Source organism: Salmo salar, unplaced genomic scaffold (assembly GCF_905237065.1).
Source record: "Salmo salar unplaced genomic scaffold, Ssal_v3.1, whole genome shotgun sequence".
Classification (NCBI taxonomy): Eukaryota; Metazoa; Chordata; class Actinopteri; order Salmoniformes; family Salmonidae; genus Salmo; species Salmo salar.
In genome coordinates, this window is record NW_025548183.1 from 1 (window position 1) to 19,216 (window position 19,216).

Genomic DNA, 19,216 nt, shown 5'->3' on the forward strand with positions numbered 1-19,216 from the left:
ATATATATAAATCAAATCAAATCAAATCAAATGTATTTATATAGCCCTTCGTACATCAGCTGATATCTCAAAGTGCTGTACAGAAACCCAGCCTAAAACCCCAAACAGCAAGCAAAGCATGTAAAAGAAGCAGTGGCTAGGAAAAACTCCCCTAGGAAAAACTCCCTAGAAAGGCCAAAACCTAGGAAGAAACCTAGAGAGGAACCAGGCTATGAGGGGTGGCCAGTCCTCTTCTGGCTGTGCCGGGTGGATATTATAACAGAACATGGCCAAGATGTTAAAAATGTTAAAATGTTCATAAATTACCAGCATGGTCAAATAATAATAATCATAGTAATTGTCGAGGGTGCAACAAGCACGTCGGTGAACAGGTCAGGGTTCCATGGCAGGCAGAACAGTTGAAACTGGAGCAGCAGTACGGCCAGGTGGACTGGGGACAGCAAGGAGTCATCATTGACCAGGTAGTCCTGAGGCATGGTCCTAGGGCTCAGGTCCTCCGAGAGAAAGACAGAAAGAGAGAAAGAGAGAATTAGAGAGAGCATATTTTAAATACACACAGGACACCTGGATAAGACAAGAGAAATACTCCAGATGTGAACAGACTGACCCTAGCCCCCCCCGACACATAAACTACTGCAGCATAAATACTAGAGGCTGAGACAGGAGGGATCAGGAAGACACTGTGGCCCCATCCGATGATACCCCCGCACATGAACTAATTATATAATAGCCTGTATATAGTCTCACATTTGTTATTATTCACTGCTGCTCTTTAATTATCTCTTATTCTTATCTATATTTTTTGGGGGGGAAACTGGGTTTTTTTTCTCTCAAAGTTAACAAATAAGATATAAAACTAAATTCGAAACTCATTGACCTCCAAACAACAACAAGAGAAACAACGCCCCCTGCTGGGAGAATAAATATTTTATAGGGACTCAGTTTTTTTTATATATATATATATCCCCTCTCCCCTTCTTCGCCTCTTCTTCTCCTCTTGTTGTGGTCCGGCGGGCCCCAGGGGCGGCGGCCAGTAGGAATGCTCTTCCGCCGGCAGCGCCAAGATGACGTCACCGCGTATGGTAATAGGGGGTGGTGGTGGTGGGGGAACCTTCCAAAATAAAAGACCTCCTTACAAACGTTGTGTATTATTATTATTATTATTATTATTAGGGAAAAAAGTAAAGATAACTTTAATAGAAAATGACTCATGTGAAAGTTTAAAAAAAGTTAAAAAAAACTACTTTGGTTAAAAAGTCTAAAAGTATTTGGTTTCCCCAAAAAAAATACACTTCAATATTAGGCTCCCGAAGTGGCGGTGCTAGAGGCGTCACTACAGACCCCGGTTCAATCCCGGGCAGTATCACAACCCTTTTCGATTTTGCCGGTAAGTCTCCGTGTTTCTAAAACATTAACGTGTTTCACCAAACTGTAAGTCATATAACTGTTTGTTAGATGGAAAAAAAACGCTTTTGTGGACTTCACCGGATAGATGTTGCTCTCTGGTTTTTTTAATTTATTCTGTCACTTTGTCTTCTTATTGTCTCTGCGTTTTAGGCCTACATATATCACGGTTGTCAAGGTATATGAACTAATTATAGAGCAAATAACGCAATTATCACAACACATAGGGTTGAATATGTATTTTTATCTGGCTTGGACAGTGATTTTACCCACGCACCGCTACTGTGTACTGCAGTAGAGAGAGAGAGAAAAAAAAAATCGATATTCCCAAAGTTTAGCAAGTCTTTGCAAAGGTGGAGGGGGGGGGGACTTTTATTCTGAAAAAAAAAAGAAGCAAGCGTAATATCCTGCTGCTAAGAGAACGGTGCTGTGAGTCGGGATAGACAGGCAGAGAGAGAGAGCTGCAGCTGAATAGAAAAAGGGCACCGCGCTGCAAGCTGCATGGTAGGAAAGCTCCGCGTCAACGTTGGTTCCTCCGTATTTATTCTACCGTTCAGGAATCCACAGCTCCGGGGAAACCGAGCGTGTCCCCCTCCGTCTGGGATCCACAGCTCCGGGGAAAAACGAGCGTGTCCCCCCTCCGTCTGGGATCCACAGCTCCGGGGAAAACGAGCCTGTCCCCCTCCGTCTGGGATCCACAGCTCCGGGGGAAACGAGCCTGTCCCCCTCCGTCTGGGATCCACAGCTCCGGGGGAAACAGAGCCTGTCCCCCTCCGTCTGGGATCCACAGCTCCGGGGGAAACGAGCCTGTCCCCTCCGTCTGGGTCGGAACATGATGAAGTTTAGGTTCCGACGGCAGGGCAACGACCCACAGAGAGAGAAACTCAAACAGGAATTGTTCGCCTTCAACAAGGTAAAGTAACACAAACTTTCTCCTCTCTCTTTCCCCCTTCCCCAAAATCAGACCCAAACCCCCGCCGACTGCAGGGGGAGAAAATGTGGGGGTTTTGAGGAGGAGGAGGGGAGGGGGTGTAAACAGCGGATCTCGGTGGCGAGTTGTGCAGAACCTCCTCCTCTCGTCGTTTTTCCATTAAAATCAAAACCCAACCCGCAGAATGTGTCTGTTAGATGTAACAGAGGAATGATGTTGGGAAGGCGATTGGCTCCACGTCGGGGATATGCAATCCCTTTTTTTCACGACCAGTCAGTAGCTTGATAATAGTTTTCAACACCCCTCCCCCTCTCTCTCTCTCTCTCTCTCTCTCTCTCTCTCTCTCTCTCTCTCTCTCTCTCTCTCTCTCTCCCTCTCTCTGTTCTCTCTCTGTCTCTCTCTCTCTCTCTCTCTCTCTCTCTCTCTCCTCTCTCCTCCTCTCTCTCTCTCTCTCTCTCCCTCCCCTCTCTCTCTCTTCTCTCTCTCCCTCCCCTCTCTCTCTCCGCTGCATCGGCCTGTTCAAACTTAACAACAACACCTTGTACCCGTTACTACCCTTGATGCTTTATCCTCTGATCAAACTTTTAATAACACTGTCGAAAAAAAAATAGTTTTTTTTTTTTATCTTTAACGAATTGGCACCGGGTGATCTGTGAAGAGAGGACCGTTATTCTAAACCCCCCGAGATCTGATTGGGTTTCTGAAAACGTTCAACTTTTTTAAATGTATTTTTCTTCCATGTTGAAAGTCTCAGGAATGTTATGTTTTTGCATTATTTGCCTGTGAAACAATAGTAAGCCTTTTTATTTTGTTTATTAGAAATTAGAGAACAGTGTTGGTAATGTAGGGGAACAGTCCTACAGCGGGGTGTCTGAGTGTTGGTAATGTAGGGGAACAGTCCTACAGCGGGGTGTCTGAGTGTTGGTAATGTAGGGGGAACAGTCCTACAGCGGGGGTGTCTGAGTGTTGGTAATGTAGGGGGAACAGTCCTACAGCGGGGTGTCTGAGTGTTGGTAATGTAGGGGAACAGTCCTACAGCGGGGTGTCTGAGTGTTGGTAATGTAGGGGAACAGTCCTACAGCGGGGTGTCTGAGTGTTGGTAATGTAGGGGAACAGTCCTACAGCGGGGTGTCTTGAGTGTTGGTAATGTAGGGGGAACAGTCCTACGGCCGGGGTGTCTGAGTGTTGGTAATGTAGGGGAACAGTCCTACAGCGGGGTGTCTGAGTGTTGGTAATGTAGGGGGAACAGTCCTACGGCGGGGTGTCTGAGTGTTGGTAATGTAGGGGAACAGTCCTACAGCGGGGTGTCTGAGTGTTGGCTAATGTAGGGGGAACAGTCCTACAGCGGGGTGTCTGAGTGTTGGTAATGTAGGGGGGAACAGTCCTACAGCGGGGTGTCTGAGTGTTGGTAATGTAGGGGGAACAGTCCTACAGCGGGGTGTCTGAGTGTTGGTAATGTAGGGGGAACAGTCCTACAGCGGGGTGTCTGAGTGTTGGTAATGTAGGGGGAACAGTCCTAAGCGGGGTGTCTGAGTGTTGGTAATGTAGGGGAACAGTCCTACAGCGGGGTGTCTGAGTGTTGGTAATGTAGGGGGAACAGTCCTACAGCGGGGTGTCTGAGTGTTGGTAATGTAGGGGAACAGTCCTACGGCGGGTGTCTGAGTGTTGGTAATGTAGGGGGAACAGTCCTACGGCGGGGTGTCTGAGTGTTGGTAATGTAGGGGGAACAGTCCTACAGCGGGGTGTCTGAGTGTTGGTAATGTAGGGGGGAACAGTCCTACAGCGGGTGTCTGAGTGTTGGTAATGTAGGGGAACAGTCCTACAGCGGGGTGTCTGAGTGTTGGTAATGTAGGGGAACAGTCCTACAGCGGGGTGTCTGAGTGTTGGTAATGAGGGGGAACAGTCCTACAGCGGGTGTCTGAGTGTTGGTAATGTAGGGGAACAGTCCTACGGCGGGGTGTCTGAGTGTTGGTAATGTAGGGGAACAGTCCTACGGTGGGTGTCTGAGTGTTGGTAATGTAGGGGGAACAGTCCTACAGCGGGGTGTCTGAGTGTTGGTAATGTAGGGGGAACAGTCCTACGGCGGGGTGTCTGAGTGTTGGTAATGTAGGGGGAAACAGTCCTACAGCGGGGTGTCTGAGTGTTGGTAATGTAGGGGAACAGTCCTACAGCGGGGTGTCTGAGTGTTGGTAATGAGGGGGAACAGTCCTACAGCGGGGTGTCTGAGTGTTGGTAATGTAGGGGAACAGTCCTACAGCGGGGTGTCTGAGTGTTGGTAATGTAGGGGGAACAGTCCTACGGCGGGGTGTCTGAGTGTTGGTAATGTAGGGGAACAGTCCTACAGCGGTGTCTGAGTGTTGGTAATGTAGGGGGAACAGTCCTACAGCGGGGTGTCTGAGTGTTGGTAATGTAGGGGAACAGTCCTACAGCCGGGTGTCTGAGTGTTGGTAATGTAGGGGAACAGTCCTACAGCGGGTGTCTGAGTGTTGGTAATGTAGGGGGAACAGTCCTACAGCGGGTGTCTGAGTGTTGGTAATGTAGGGGAACAGTCCTACAGCGGGGTGTCTGAGTGTTGGTAATGTAGGGGGAACAGTCCTACAGCGGGGTGTCTGAGTGTTGGTAATGTAGGGGAACAGTCCTACAGCGGGGTGTCTGAGTGTTGGTAATGTAGGGGGAACAGTCCCACAGGCGGGGTGTCTGAGTGTTGGTAATGTAGGGGAACAGTCCTACAGCGGGGTGTCTGAGTGTTGGTAATGTAGGGGGAACAGTCCTACAGCGGGGTGTCTGAGTGTTGGTAATGTAGGGGGAACAGTCCTACAGCGGGGTGTCTGAGTGTTGGTAATGTAGGGGGAACAGTCCTACAGCGGGGTGTCTGAGTGTTGGTAATGTAGGGGAACAGTCCTACAGCGGGGTGTCTGAGTGTTGGTAATGTAGGGGAACAGTCCTACGGCGGGGTGTCTGAGTGTTGGTAATGTAGGGGAACAGTCCTACGGCGGGGTGTCTGAGTGTTGGTAATGTAGGGGAACAGTCCTACAGCGGGGTGTCTGAGTGTTGGTAATGTAGGGGGAACAGTCCTACAGCGGGGTGTCTGAGTGTTGGTAATGTAGGGGAACAGTCCTACAGCGGGGTGTCTGAGTGTTGGTAATGTAGGGGGAACAGTCCTACGGCGGGTCGTAAAAAGTCCTATAGGGGAAACACAGGCGTCATTTTTAATAGATTGATTACATGGAAGATTCACGGACAAGCAGGACTTGATATGTGTGCCATTGTGGATCCGAACGCTGTGGACTCTCTTAATGACACACACACACACACACACACACACACACACACACACACACACACACAATACCCACCTAGAGGTGGTCTTCTTGCAGCACCCCAGTCCTGCTGCGGCCCGCTGGTTAGAATGGGGGGGGTGTTTACATACCCATCACCACAACACCCCTTTCTCCTGAACGCACACAACGCTGCCAGGCTGTCTCTCTGTCCTGTAGTCAGTCTGTCTCTCTGTCCTGTAGTCAGTCTGTCTCTCTGTCCTGTAGTCAGTCTCTCTCTCTCTGTCCTGTAGTCAATCTGTCTCTCTCTCTGTCCTGTAGTCAGTCTCTCTCTCTCTCTGTCCTGTAGTCAGTCTGTTTCTCTCTCTCTGTCCTGTAGTCAGTCTCTCTCTCTCTGTCCTGTAGTCAATCTGTCTCTCTCTCTGTCCTGTAGTCTGTCTCGCTCTCTGTCCTGTAGTCAATCTGTCTCTCTGTCCTGTAGTGAGGCAGTTTCTCTCTCTGTCCTGTAGTCAATCTGTCTCTCTCTCTCTGACTACAGGACAATCTGTCTCTCTCTCTCTCTCTGTCCTGTAGTCAATCTGTCTCTCTGTCTCCTTCTCTGTCTAAGGACAATCTGTCTCTCTCTCTCTGTCCTGTAGTCAATCTGTCTCTCTCTCTCTCTCTCTCTCTCTGTCCTGTAGTCAATCTGTCTCTCTCTCTCTCTCTCTGTCCTGTAGTCAATCTGTTCGTCTCTCTCTCTCTCTGTCCTGTAGTCAGTCTGCTCTCTCTCTCTGTCCTGTAGTCAATCTGTCTCTCTCTCTCTCTGTCCTGTAGTCAATCTGTCTCTCTCTCTGTCCTGTAGTCAATCTGTCTCTCTCTCTCTCTGTCCTGTAGTCAATCTGTCTCTCTCTCTCTCTGTCCTGTAGTCAATCTGTCTCTCTCTCTCTCTGTCCTGTAGTCAATCTGTCTCTCTCTCTCTCTGTCCTGTAGTCAATCTGTCTCTCTCTCTCTCTGTCCTGTAGTCAATCTGTCTCTCTCTCTCTCTGTCCTGTAGTCAATCTGTTCTCTCTCTCTCTGTCCTGTAGTCAATCTGTTCTCTCTCTCTCTGTCCTGTAGTCAATCTGTCTCTCTCTCTCTCTGTCCTGTAGTCATCTCTCTCTCTCTCTGTCCTGTAGTCAATCTCGTCTCTCTCTCTCTCTGTCCTGTAGTCAATCTGTCTGTCTCTCTCTCTCTGTCCTGTAGTCGATGCTACCAGTCTGTTTCTCTCTCTTCCTCTGAGTAACCCCCCCTCTCTCTGTTCCTCTCTGTTCCTCTGAGTAACCCCCCCCTCTCTCTTCCTCTTAGTAACCCCCCTCTCTCTCTCTTCCTCTTAGTAACCCCCCCTCTCTCTCTCTTCCTCTTAGTAACCCCCCTCTCTCTGTTCCTCTGAGTAACCCCCCTCTCTCTCTTCCTCTTAGTAACCCCCCCTCTCTCTGTTCCTCTGAGTAACCCCCTCTCTCTCTTCCTCTTAGTAACCCCCCCCCTCTCTCTCTGTTCCTCTCTCTTCCTCTGAGTAACCCCCCCTCTCTCTGTTCCTCTTAGTAACCCCCCTCTCTCTGTTCCTCTTTAGTAACCCCCCTCTCTCTGTTCCTCTCTCTTCCTCTGAGTAACCCCCCTCTCTCTGTTCCTCTCTCCACTAGACAGTGGAACATGGGTTCCCCCACCAGCCCAGTGCTTTGACCTTCGACCCCCAGCTGCAGCTCATGGCCATCGGGACCAAGTCTGGAGCCATCAAGATGTATCCTTTACCCCGTACACATCCTCCTCTGTCTGTCTGTCTGTCTGTCTGTCTGTCTGTCTGTCTGTCTGTCTGTCTGTCTGTCTGTCTGTCTGTCTGTCTGTCTGTCTGTCTGTCTGTCTGTCTGTCTCGTCTGTCTCTGTCTGTCTGTCTGTCTCTCTGTCTGTCTCTCTGTCTCTCTGTCTGCCCTCTCTGTCTGTCTGTCTGTCTGCTCTCTCTCTGTCTGTCTGTCTCTCTCTCTGTCTGCCTGTCTCTCTGTCTGTCTCTCTGTCTGTCGTCTGTCTGTCTGTCTGTCTGTCTGTCTGTCTGTCTGTCTGTCTGTCTGTCTGTCTGTCTGTCTGTCTGTCTGTCTGTCTCGTCTGTCTCTCTCTCTGTCTGTCTCTCGTCTGTCTGTCTGTCTGTCTGTCTGTCTGTCTCTCTCTCTGTCTGTCTGTCTGTCTGTCTGTCTGTCTGTCTGTCTCTCCCTCTCTGTCTGTCTGTCTGTCTGTCTGTCTGTCTCTCTCTCTCCCTCTCTCTGTCTGTCTCTCTGTCTCTCTCATTCTGTCTCCTGTCTGAGGAGGATGAGGTAGGTAACGTTATGTGATGAGAAGGAGATTGTTTCTGTCAGAACATGTAGAGAACAACTTCAGTCTGGTGTTCTCATGGCATCACGTTTCATTCATCCAGCTGTAGATCTCTGTAGTTACAGTCTGTCTGTGTGTGAGAATCATGTCTTTCAGTGTCAGCTTGCTGTGATAGACTGGTTGGTAGTACCAGGCACAGCTCTGAGAGAGGGGAGGGAGGAGAGAGGGGAGGGAGGAGAAGGGGAGGGAGGAGAGAGGGAGGGAGGAGAGGGGAGGGAGGAGAGGGGGAGGGAGGGAGGAGAGAGAGAGGGAGGAGAGAGAGAGGGAGGGAGGAGAGAGAGGAGAGAGGGAGGGAGGGGAGGAGGGAGAGGGAGGAGAGAGAGAGAGGGAGGGAGGGAGGAGAGGGAAGGAGAGGAGGGGGAGGGAGGGAGGAGAGGAGGGGAGGGAGGGAGGAGAGGAGAGGGAGGGAGGGAGGAGAGGAGGGAGAGGGAGGGAGGAGAGGAGGAGGGGAGGGAGGGAGGGAGAGGGAGGGAGGGAGAGAGGGAGGGAGAGGGAGGGAGGGAGGGGAGGGAGGAGAGGAGAGGGAGAGGGGGAGGGAGCCGAACGGGGAGTCGATAGACGCTGAGTCGTATAGGCGCCGAACGGGGAGTCGATAGGCGCCGAACGGGGAGTCGATAGACGCCGAACGGGGAGTCGATAGGCGCGAACGGGAGTGTATAGGCGCCGAACGGGGAGTCGTATAGGCGCCGAACGGGGAGTCGTATAGGCGCCGAAGGGAGCGTAGGCGCCGAAGGGAGTCGATAGGCGCCGAGGGAGTCGTAGAACGGGGAGTCGATAGGCGCCGAACGGGGAGTCGTTAGAACGGGAGTGTTAGAACGGGAGTCGAGAACGGGAGTCGATAGGCGCGAACGGGAGTCGATAGGCGCCGAACGGGGAGTCGTATAGGCGCCGAACGGGGAGTCGAGAACGGGAGTCGTATAGAACGGGGAGTCGTATAGGCGCCGAACGGGGAGTCGATAGGCGCCGAACGGGAGTCGAAGAACGGGAGTCGTATAGACGCCGAACGGGAGTCGTAGAACGGGGGAGTCGTATAGAACGGGGAGTCGATAGGCGCCGAACGGGGAGTCGATAGGCGCAAATGAAATGGGATTAGGGGTTGAGTAAGGTAGTAGCGGAATGGGATTAGGGCTGAGTAAGGTAGTAGCGGAATGGGATTAGGGCTGAGTAAGGTAGTAGCGAAATGGGATTAGGGGTTGAGTAAGGTAGTTGTGGAAATGGGATTAGGGCTGAGTAAGGTAGTAGCGCAATGGGATTAGGGCTGAGTAAGGTAGTAGCGGAATGGGATTAGGGCTGAGTAAGGTAGTAGCGAAATGGGATTAGGGCTGAGTAAGGGTAGTAGGGAAATGGGATTAGGGCTGAGTAAGGTAGTAGCGGGATGGGATTAGGGCTGAGTAGGTAGTAGTAGGAATGGGATTAGGGCTGAGTGAGGTAGTAGCGGAATGGGATTAGGGCTGAGTGAGGTAGTAGCGGAATGGGATTAGGGCTGAGTGAGGTAGTAGTGGAAATGGGATTAGGGCTGAGTAAGGTAGTAGTGGAATGGGATTAGGGCTGAGTGAGGTAGTAGCGGAAATGGGATTAGGGGCTGAGTGAGGTAGTAGTGGAAATGGGATTAGGGCTGAGTGAGGTAGTAGTGGAAATGGGATTAGGGCTGAGTGAGGTAGTAGTGGAATGGGATTAGGGCTGAGTGAGGTAGTAGTGGAAATGGGATTAGGGCTGAGTGAGGTAGTAGCGGAATGGGATTAGGGTTGAGTAAGGTAGTAGTGGAATGGGATTAGGGCTGAGTAAGGTAGTAGTGGAATGGGAAAGTCCCCTCTCCACTACAGTAGCAGCCAGGACTGGGCTGGACCAGGATCTCTCTGTTAGAACCAGGACTGGGCATGACCAGGATCTCTCTGTTAGAACCAGGACTGGGCTGGACCAGGATCTCTCTGTTAGAACCAGGACTGGTCTGGACCAGGATCTCTCTGTTAGAACCAGGACTGGGCTGGACCAGGATCTCTCTGTTAGAACCAGGACTGGTCTGGACCAGGATCTCTCTGTTAGAACCAGGACTGGGCTGGACCAGGATCTCTCTGTTAGAACCAGGACTGGTCTGGACCAGGATCTCTCTGTTAGAACCAGGACTGGGCTGGACCAGGATCTCTCTGTTAGAACCAGGACTGGGCTGGACCAGGATCTCTCTGTTAGAACCAGGACTGGGCTGGACCAGGATCTCTCTGTTAGAACCAGGACTGGTCTGGGCCAGGATCTCTCTGTTAGAACCAGGACTGGGCTGGACCAGGATCTCTCTGTTAGAACCAGGACTGGTCTGGACCAGGATCTCTGTTAGAACCAGGACTGGGCTGGACCAGGATCTATCTGTTAGAACCAGGACTGGGCTGGACCAGGATCTCTCTGTTAGAACCAGGATCTCTCTGTTAGAACCAGCACTGGGCTGGACCAGGATCTCTCTGTTAGAACCAGGATCTCTCTGTTAGAACCAGGACTGGGCTGGACCAGGATCTCTCTGTTAGAACCAGGACTGGGCTGCATAGAGCTACTACGTCCTTCTTTTTGTTATCAATACTCTGACATCAGGCAAATATTTACTCTACGGATGGCAGGTCTTTCATCTCCTCTAGTGGACCTTGTCCTGGGGCTGCATCCCCATACTCTAATCCAGATTCCTCCTGGGTAACCCAGATTCCTCCTGATTCCTCCTGGGTAATCCAGAATCCTCCTGGGGGCTGCGTCCCCATACTCTAATCCAGATTCCCCCTGGGGGCTGCGTCCCCATACTCTAACCCAGATTCCTCCTGGGGGCTAATCCAGATTCCTCCTGGGTAATCCAGAAGTTCCTCCTGGGGCTGCGTCCCCATACTCTAATCCAGATTCCTCCTGGGTAATCCAGATTCCTCCTGGGTAATCCAGATTCCTCCTGGGTAATCCAGAATCCTCCTGGGGGCTGCGTCCCCATACTCTAACCCAGATTCCTCCTGGGTAATCCAGATTCCTCCTGGGTAATCCAGATTCCTCCTGGGTAATCCAGAATCCTCCTGGGGGCTGTGTCCCCATACTCTAACCCAGATTCCTCCTGGGGCTGCGTCCCCATACTCTAACCCAGATTCCTCCTGGGTAATCCAGATTCCTCCTGGGTAATCCAGAATCCTCCTGGGGGCTGCGTCCCCATACTCTAACCCAGATTCCTCCTGGGTAATCCAGATTCCTCCTGGGTAATCCAGATTCCTCCTGGGAACCAGATTCCTCCTGGGGGCTGCGTCCCCATACTCTAACCCAGATTCCTCCTGGGTAATCCAGATTCCTCCTGGGGCTCGTCCCCATACCTAACCCAGATTCCTCCTGGGTAATCCAGATTCCTCCTGGGGGCTGCGTCCCCATACTCTAATCCAGATTCCTCCTGGGTAATCCAGATTCCTCCTGGTGCTGCGTCCCCATACTCTTAACCAGATTCCTCCTGGGTAATCCAGATTCCTCCTGGGTAATCCAGATTCCTCCTGGGCTGCGTCCCCATACTCTAATCCAGATTCCTCCTGGGTAATCCAGATTCCTCCTGGGTAACCCAGATTCCTCCTGGGTAACCCAGATTCCTCCTGGGTAATCCAGATTCCTCCTGGGTAATCCAGATTCCTCCTGGGTAATCCAGATTCCTCCTGGTGCTGTGTCCCCATACTCTTATCTACCATCTGTCTTCCTGTTCTGTAGGTCTGGGTTCTGTGCGAGAACTTTTTCTCTTTTAGAGTGCTAGGATGTGTTCTGTGTTCTCTTTTAGAGTGCTAGGATGTGTTCTGTGTTCTCTTTCGGAGTGCTAGGATGTGTTCTGTGTTCTCTTTTGGAGTGCTAGGATGTGTTCTGTGTTCTCTTTTGGAGTGCTAGGATGTGTTCTGTGTTCTCTTTTGGAGTGCTAGGATGTGTTCTGTGTTCTCTTTTAGAACGTTGTGTTGTGGAGTTCTCTCTGTGTGTCTGATGAAACCAGCTGTAGAGACAGAGACCCCCTTTCATCCTCTAATACTCCTCCCTCTGTGTCTCGCTCTCGTTCTCTCTCTTCTCTCATTAGTATTCTAATGGGGCATCGTGGACTCAAAGAGGAGCTTTAAATCAGCCTCTCCCTCACTCCCTCTCCACCTCTCTCCATCACTTGTTCATTCTCTCTCTCGCTCCACCTCACTCTCTCTCTCTCTCGCCACCTCTGTCTCTCTCTCTCTCTCTCGCCACCTCTGTCTCTCTCTCTCTCTCTCTGTCTCTCTCTCTCTCTCTCTCTCTCTCTTCTGTCTCTCTCTCTCTCTCTCTCTCTCTCTCTCTCTCTCTCTCTCTCTCTCTCTCTCTCTCTCTCTCTCTCTCTGTCTCTCTCTCTCTCCACCTCTCTGTCTCTGCTCTCCTTCAGCCAGTTTCTTTATAGACTCAAAGTTTAAATCCCGCTTCTTTCCTCCTTCACACACCCATCCTGTTGCTCTGAGCTCAGCAGGCTATTGTTGCAGGCTCTGTTGAGAGGTGTGTGGGTTGGTGCTCCAGAGAGGGCTGCTTGGCCTGGCTGAGACGGACTAGAGGCTGGGTGGGTTGGCTGGTTCTGGTGCTTCAGAGAGGGGCTGCTTGGCCTGGCTGAGATGGACTAGAGGCTGGGTGGGTTGGCTGGTTCTGGTGCCCCAGAGAGGGGCTGCTTGGCCTGGCTGAGATGGACTAGAGGCTGGGTGGGTTGGCTGGTTCTGGTGCCCCAGAGAGGGGCTGCTTGGCCTGGCTGAGACGGACTAGAGGCTGGGTGGGTTGGCTGGTTCTGGTGCCCCAGAGAGGGGCTGCTTGGCCTGGCTGAGACGGACTAGAGGCTGGGTGGGTTGACAGATCTGTGTGTGTGTGAGAGAGAGATGACTGACTGTGTTTTAATTCCCATGGTCCTCTCTGTTCTCCCCCCATCATCACATCAACACCTTATTGGTCTGTGATGGTGTGAGGTCACCACGACCCGTCTGTCTCTGTCAGTCTGATGTGTGATGGTGGTCAGCTGTAGATAGCTGTCATGTGTAGTACTGTATCTGAGCTGGTTTTCTGCTAGTTGAGAACAAGTCCTTTATTTAACCAGGTAGGCCAGTAGAGAACAAGTCCTTTATTTAACCAGGTAGGCTAGTTGAGAACAAGTCCTTTGTTTAACCAGGTGGGCCAGTTGAGAACAAGTCCTTTATTTAACCTGGTAGGCCAGTTGAGAACAAGTCCTTTATTTAACCAGGTAGGTTAGTTGAGAACAAGTCCTTTATTTAACCAGGTAGGTCAGTTGAGAACAAGTTCTCATTTACAGCTGCGACCTGGCCAAGATAAAGCAAAGCAGTTCGACAACATACAACAACACAGAGTTACACATGGAGTAAAACAAACATACAGTCAATAATACAGTAAAAAAAGTCTATATACAGTGAGTGCAAATGAGGTAGGATAAGGGAGTTAAGGCTATAAATAGGCCGTGGTGGCGAAGTAATTACAATATAGCAATTAAACACTGGAATGGTAGATGTGCAGGAGATGAATGTGCAAGTAGAGATACTAAATGCAAAGGAGCTAAATAAATAAATACAGTATGAGGATGAGGTAGTTGTTTGGGCTGTTTACAGATGGGCTATGTACAGCTGCAGCGATCGGTTAGCTTCTCAGATAGCTGATGTTTAAAGTTAGTGAGGGAGGGAGATGTGAGTCTCCAGCTTCAGAGATTGTTGTAGTTCGTTCCAGTCATTGGCAGCAGAGAACTGGAAGGAGAGGCGGCCAAAGGAGGAGTTGGCTTTGGGGATGACCAGTGAGATATACCTGCTGGTGCTACAAGTGGGTGCTGCTATTGTGACCAGTGAGCTGAGATAAGGTGTGGCTTTACCTAGCAAAGGATTATAGATGACCTGGAGCCAGTGGGTTTGGCGACGAGTATGAAGTGAGGGCCAGCCAACGAGAGCGTACAGGTCACAGTGGTGGGTGGTATATGGGGCTTTGGTGACAAAACGGATGGCACTGTGATAGACTGCATCCAATTTGCTGAGTAGAGTGTTGGAGGCTATTTTGTATATGACATCACCGAAGTCGAGGATAGGTAGGATGGTCAGTTTTACGAGGGTATGTTTGGCAGCATGAGTGAAAGATGCTTTGTTGCGAAATAGGAAGCCAATTCTAGATTTAACTTTGGATTGGAGATGCTTAATGTGAGTCTGGAAGGAGAGTTTACAGTCTAACCAGACACCTAGGTTTTTGTAGTTGTCCACGTATTCTAAGTCAGAGCCGTCCAGAGTAGTGATGCTGGACGGGCGGGCAGGTGCAGGCAGCGATCGGTTGAAGAGCATGCATTTAGTTTAACTAGCGTTTAAGAGCAGTTGGAGGCCACGGAAGGAGTGTTCTATTGCATTGAAGCTCGTCTGGAGGTTAGTTAACACAGTGTCCTAAGAAGGGCTAGATGTATACAGAATGGTGTCGTCTGCGTAGAGGTGGATCAGAGAATCGCCAGCAGCAAGAGCAACATCGTTGGTATATACAGAGAAAAGAGTCGGTCCGAGAATTGAACCCTGTGGCACCCCCATAGAGACTGCCAGAGGTCCGGACAACAGGCCCTCCGATTTGACACTCTGAACTTTATCTGAGAAGTAGTTGGTGAACCAGGCGAGGCAGTCATTTGAGAAACCAAGGCTGTTGAGTCTGCTGATAAGAATACAGTGATTGACAGAGTTGAAAGCCTTGTCCAGGTCGATGAATACGGCTGCACAGTATTGTTTCTTATCGATGGCGGTTACGATATCGTTTAGGACCTTGAGCGTGGCTGAGGTGCACCCATGACCAGCTCTGAAACAGGATTGCACAGCGGAGAAGGTACGGTGGGATTCGAAATGATCAGTGATCTGTTTGCTCACTTGGCTTTCGAAGACTTTAGAAAGGCAGGGTAGGATGGATATAGGTCTGTAACAGTTTGGGTCTAGAGTGTCTCCCCCTTTGAAGAGGGGGATGACCGCGGCAGCTTTCCAATCTTTAGGATAGGGAGCTAACCGAGGCATGTAGAGCGGGACTAGGGGCTCCGCAGTAAAACAAAACAATGACAGCTACCCTAAACAACAGTATACAAGGCCTACTGCGGACCCAATCACAGGTGTTGATTGGGAGGGCTAAGACAACAGCGTGTCAACAACTTAGACAACAACAACAACAGGTAAATAGCGATGAACGGGGCAGAGAGGGGTCAGGTTAGCTACACAACAGGGCCTGAGTTCGAGGCTGAATGAAGAACCGCGTTAGTGAACAGTCCAGTAGGAATCAGCTGTGTAGCCGAGTGATCATAGGGTCCAATAAACAGCGATGGACGAAGCATGGAGCCCGGCTCGGCAGTCATCACTACGCTAGGCGAGCGGGAGACACGGCGCTCAGAAAGTTAGCGGGCCGGGGCTGGTAGCTGGGTCCTCACCCGATATCAACGACGCAGAGGTTGGTTGAGAGCACATCGGCCCGAATACGTCAGCAGACCAGTCGTGATGGATCGGCGGGGCTCCGTGTCGACAAAGGGGTCCAGGCCAAATTGGCAAGAGAGGCATTGTAAGTTGGTGTACTTCGTTTTCGCTAGCCGGGGGAATGGGCCTAGCTCGAGGCTAACTGGTGCTTGCTTCTGGACTAAGGCTGTTAGCCACGATAGCCGCTCGGTAGCAGCTAGCTAGCTGCGATGATCCGGTGTAATGGTCCAGAGCTTGCGGCAGGAATCCGGGGATGTAGTGGAGAAGAAGGAATAAAAAGCAGTCCGATATGCTCAGGTCTGATATCGCTCTGTGTCGACTGGCAGGTATTATCCGGGCTATCCGGGTTAAAACGGCTGGTGTCTGAGCTAAAGGTAAAGACTGCTAGCAGTGGCTAACAATGACTAAATAGCTAGTAGCTAATTAGCTAGCTAGCTTCTGATGGAGATTCCAGTTATAAGGTCTATAAAATAGCAGATCCGTACCACGTTGGGTGAGGTGGGTAGTTATGCTGTATCTAGCTGTGTGTTATGCTGTATCTAGCTGTGTGGTTATAGTTATGCTGTATCTAGCTGTGTGGTTATAGTTATGCTGTATCTAGCTGTGTGGTATAGTTATGCTGTATCTAGCTGTATGGTTATAGTTATGCTGTATCTAGCTGTGTGGTTATAGTTATGCTGTATCTAGCTGTGTGGTTATAGTTATGCTGTATCTAGCTGTGTGTTATGCTGTATCTAGCTGTGTGTTTATAGTTATGCTGTATCTAGCTGTGTGGTTATAGTTATGCTGTATCTAGCTGTGTGTTATGCTGTATCTAGCTGTGTGTTATAGTTATGCTGTATCTAGCTGTGTGTTATAGTTATGCTGTATCTAGCTGTGTGGTTATAGTTATGCTGTATCTAGCTGTGTGTTATGCTGTATCTAGCTGTGTGTTATAGTTATGCTGTATCTAGCTGTGTGTTATGCTGTATCTAGCTGTGTGGTTATAGTTATGCTGTATCTAGCTGTGTGGTTATAGTTATGCTGTATCTAGCTGTGTGGTTATAGTTATGCTGTATCTAGCTGTGTGGTTATAGTTATGCTGTATCTAGCTGTGTGTTATGCTGTATCTAGCTGTGTGGTTATAGTTATGCTGTATCTAGCTGTGTGGTTATAGTTATGCTGTATCTAGCTGTGTGTTATGCTGTATCTAGCTGTGTGTTATGCTGTATCTAGCTGTGTGGTTATAGTTATGCTGTATCTAGCTGTGTGGTTATAGTTATGCTGTCTCTTGCTGTGTGGTTATAGTTATGCTGTATCTAGCTGTGTGTTTATAGTTATGCTGTATCTAGCTGTGTGTTATGCTGTATCTAGCTGTGTGGTTATAGTTATGCTGTATCTAGCTGTGTGGTTATAGTTATGCTGTATCTAGCTGTGTGGTTATAGTTATGCTGTATCTAGCTGTGTGGTTATAGTTATGCTGTATCTAGCTGTGTGTTATGCTGTATCTAGCTGTGTGTTATAGTTATGCTGTATCTAGCTGTGTGGTTATAGTTATGCTGTATCTAGCTGTGTGTTATAGTTATGCTGTATCTAGCTGTGTGTTATGCTGTATCTAGCTGTGTGTTATGCTGTATCTAGCTGTGTGGTTATAGTTATGCTGTATCTAGCTGTGTGGTTATAGTTATGCTGTATCTAGCTGTGTGGTTATAGTTATGCTGTATCTAGCTGTGTGTTATAGTGTGAGAGTTGAGGACAGTGATTCAGACCGTGAAATCTCTTTATCCTCGCTAACACTTCACCTTACGCCTCACTGGACGAACACACAGACCCGCTCCCTGTCTGTCAGAGAGAGAGTTTCAGTAATTATGGGTAACTACACTGTAGGCACAAACACAATGAGGATGTACAACTTTTATGTTTGTATAGATCTGGTATATAGACGTGGTGGTGGTGGTGGTGGTGAATAGTAGTTAATCCAACAGGTAGATCTGGTATATAGACGTGGTGGTGGTGGTGGTGGTGAATAGTAGTTAATCCAACAGGTAGATCTGGTATATAGACGTGGTGGTGGTGGTGGTGGTGGTGGTGAATAGTAGTTAATCCAACAGGTAGATCTGGTATATAGACGTGGTGGTGGTGGTGGTGGTGAATAGTAGTTAATCCAACAGGTAGATCTGGTATATAGACGTGGTGGTGGTGGTGGTGGTGGTGGTGAATAGTAGTTAATCCAACAGGTAGATCTGGTATATAGACGTGGTGGTGGTGGTGGTGGTGGTGGTGAATAGTAGTTAATCCAACAGGTAGATCTGGTATATAGACGTGGTGGTGGTGGTGGTGGTGAATAGTAGTTAATCCAACAGGTAGATCTGGTATATAGACGTGGTGGTGGTGGTGGTGGTGGTGAATAGTAGTTAATCCAACAGGTAGATCTGGTATATAGACGTGGTGGTGGTGGTGGTGGTGGTGGTGGTGAATAGTAGTTAATCCAACAGGTAGATCTGGTATATAGACGTGGTGGTGGTGGTGGTGGTGGTGAATAGTAGTTAATCCAACAGGTAGATCTGGTATATAGACGTGGTGGTGGTGGTGGTGGTGGTGAATAGTAGTTAATCCAACAGGTAGATCTGGTATATAGACGGTGGTGGTGGTGGTGGTGGTGGTGGTGAATAGTAGTTAATCCAACAGGTAGATCTGGTATATAGACGTGGTGGTGGTGGTGGTGGTGAATAGTAGTTAATCCAACAGGTAGATCTGGTATATAGACGTGGTGGTGGTGGTGGTGGTGGTGAATAGTAGTTAATCCAACAGGTAGATCTGGTATATAGACGTGGTGGTGGTGGTGGTGGTGGTGGTGAATAGTAGTTAATCCAACAGGTAGATCTGGTATATAGACGTGGTGGTGGTGGTGGTGGTGAATAGTAGTTAATCCAGCAGGTAGATCTGGTATATAGACGTGGTGGTGGTGGTGGTGGTGAATAGTAGTTAATCCAACAGGTAGATCTGGTATATAGACGTGGTGGTGGTGGTGGTGGTGGTGAATAGTAGTTAATCCAACAGGTAGATCTGGTATATAGACGTGGTGGTGGTGGTGGTGGTGGTGAATAGTAGTTAATCCAACAGGTAGATCTGGTATATAGACGTGGTGGTGGTGGTGGTGGTGGTGGTGAATAGTAGTTAATCCAACAGGTAGATCTGGTATATAGACGTGGTGGTGGTGGTGGTGGTGGTGAATAGTAGTTAATCCAACAGGTAGATCTGGTATATAGACGTGGTGGTGGTGGTGGTGGTGGTGAATAGTAGTTAATCCAACAGGTAGATCTGGTATATAGACGTGTGGTGGTGGTGGTGGTGGTGGTGAATAGTAGTTAATCCAACAGGTAGATCTGGTATATAGACGTGGTGGTGGTGGTGGTGGTGGTGAATAGTAGTTAATCCAACAGGTAGATCTGGTATATAGACGTGGTGGTGGTGGTGGTGGTGAATAGTAGTTAATCCAACAGGTAGATCTGGTATATAGACGTGGTGGTGGTGGTGGTGGTGGTGAATAGTAGTTAATCCAACAGGTAGATCTGGTATATAGACGTGGTGGTGGTGGTGGTGGTGGTGAATAGTAGTTAATCCAACAGGTAGATCTGGTATATAGACGTGGTGGTGGTGGTGGTGGTGGTGAATAGTAGTTAATCCAACAGGTAGATCTGGTATATAGACGTGGTGGTGGTGGTGGTGAATAGTAGTTAATCCAACAGGTAGATCTGGTATATAGACGGTGGTGGTGGTGGTGGTGGTGG

At 49.5% G+C, this 19,216-nt stretch overlaps 1 pseudogene; it reads left to right on the forward strand.

Annotated features, from left to right (window-relative positions):
* The first annotated feature begins 1,837 nt into the window (after positions 1-1,837).
* Positions 1,838-19,216, forward strand: part of LOC123732762 (lethal(2) giant larvae protein homolog 1-like) — an 81,717-nt pseudogene continuing 64,338 nt past the window's right edge.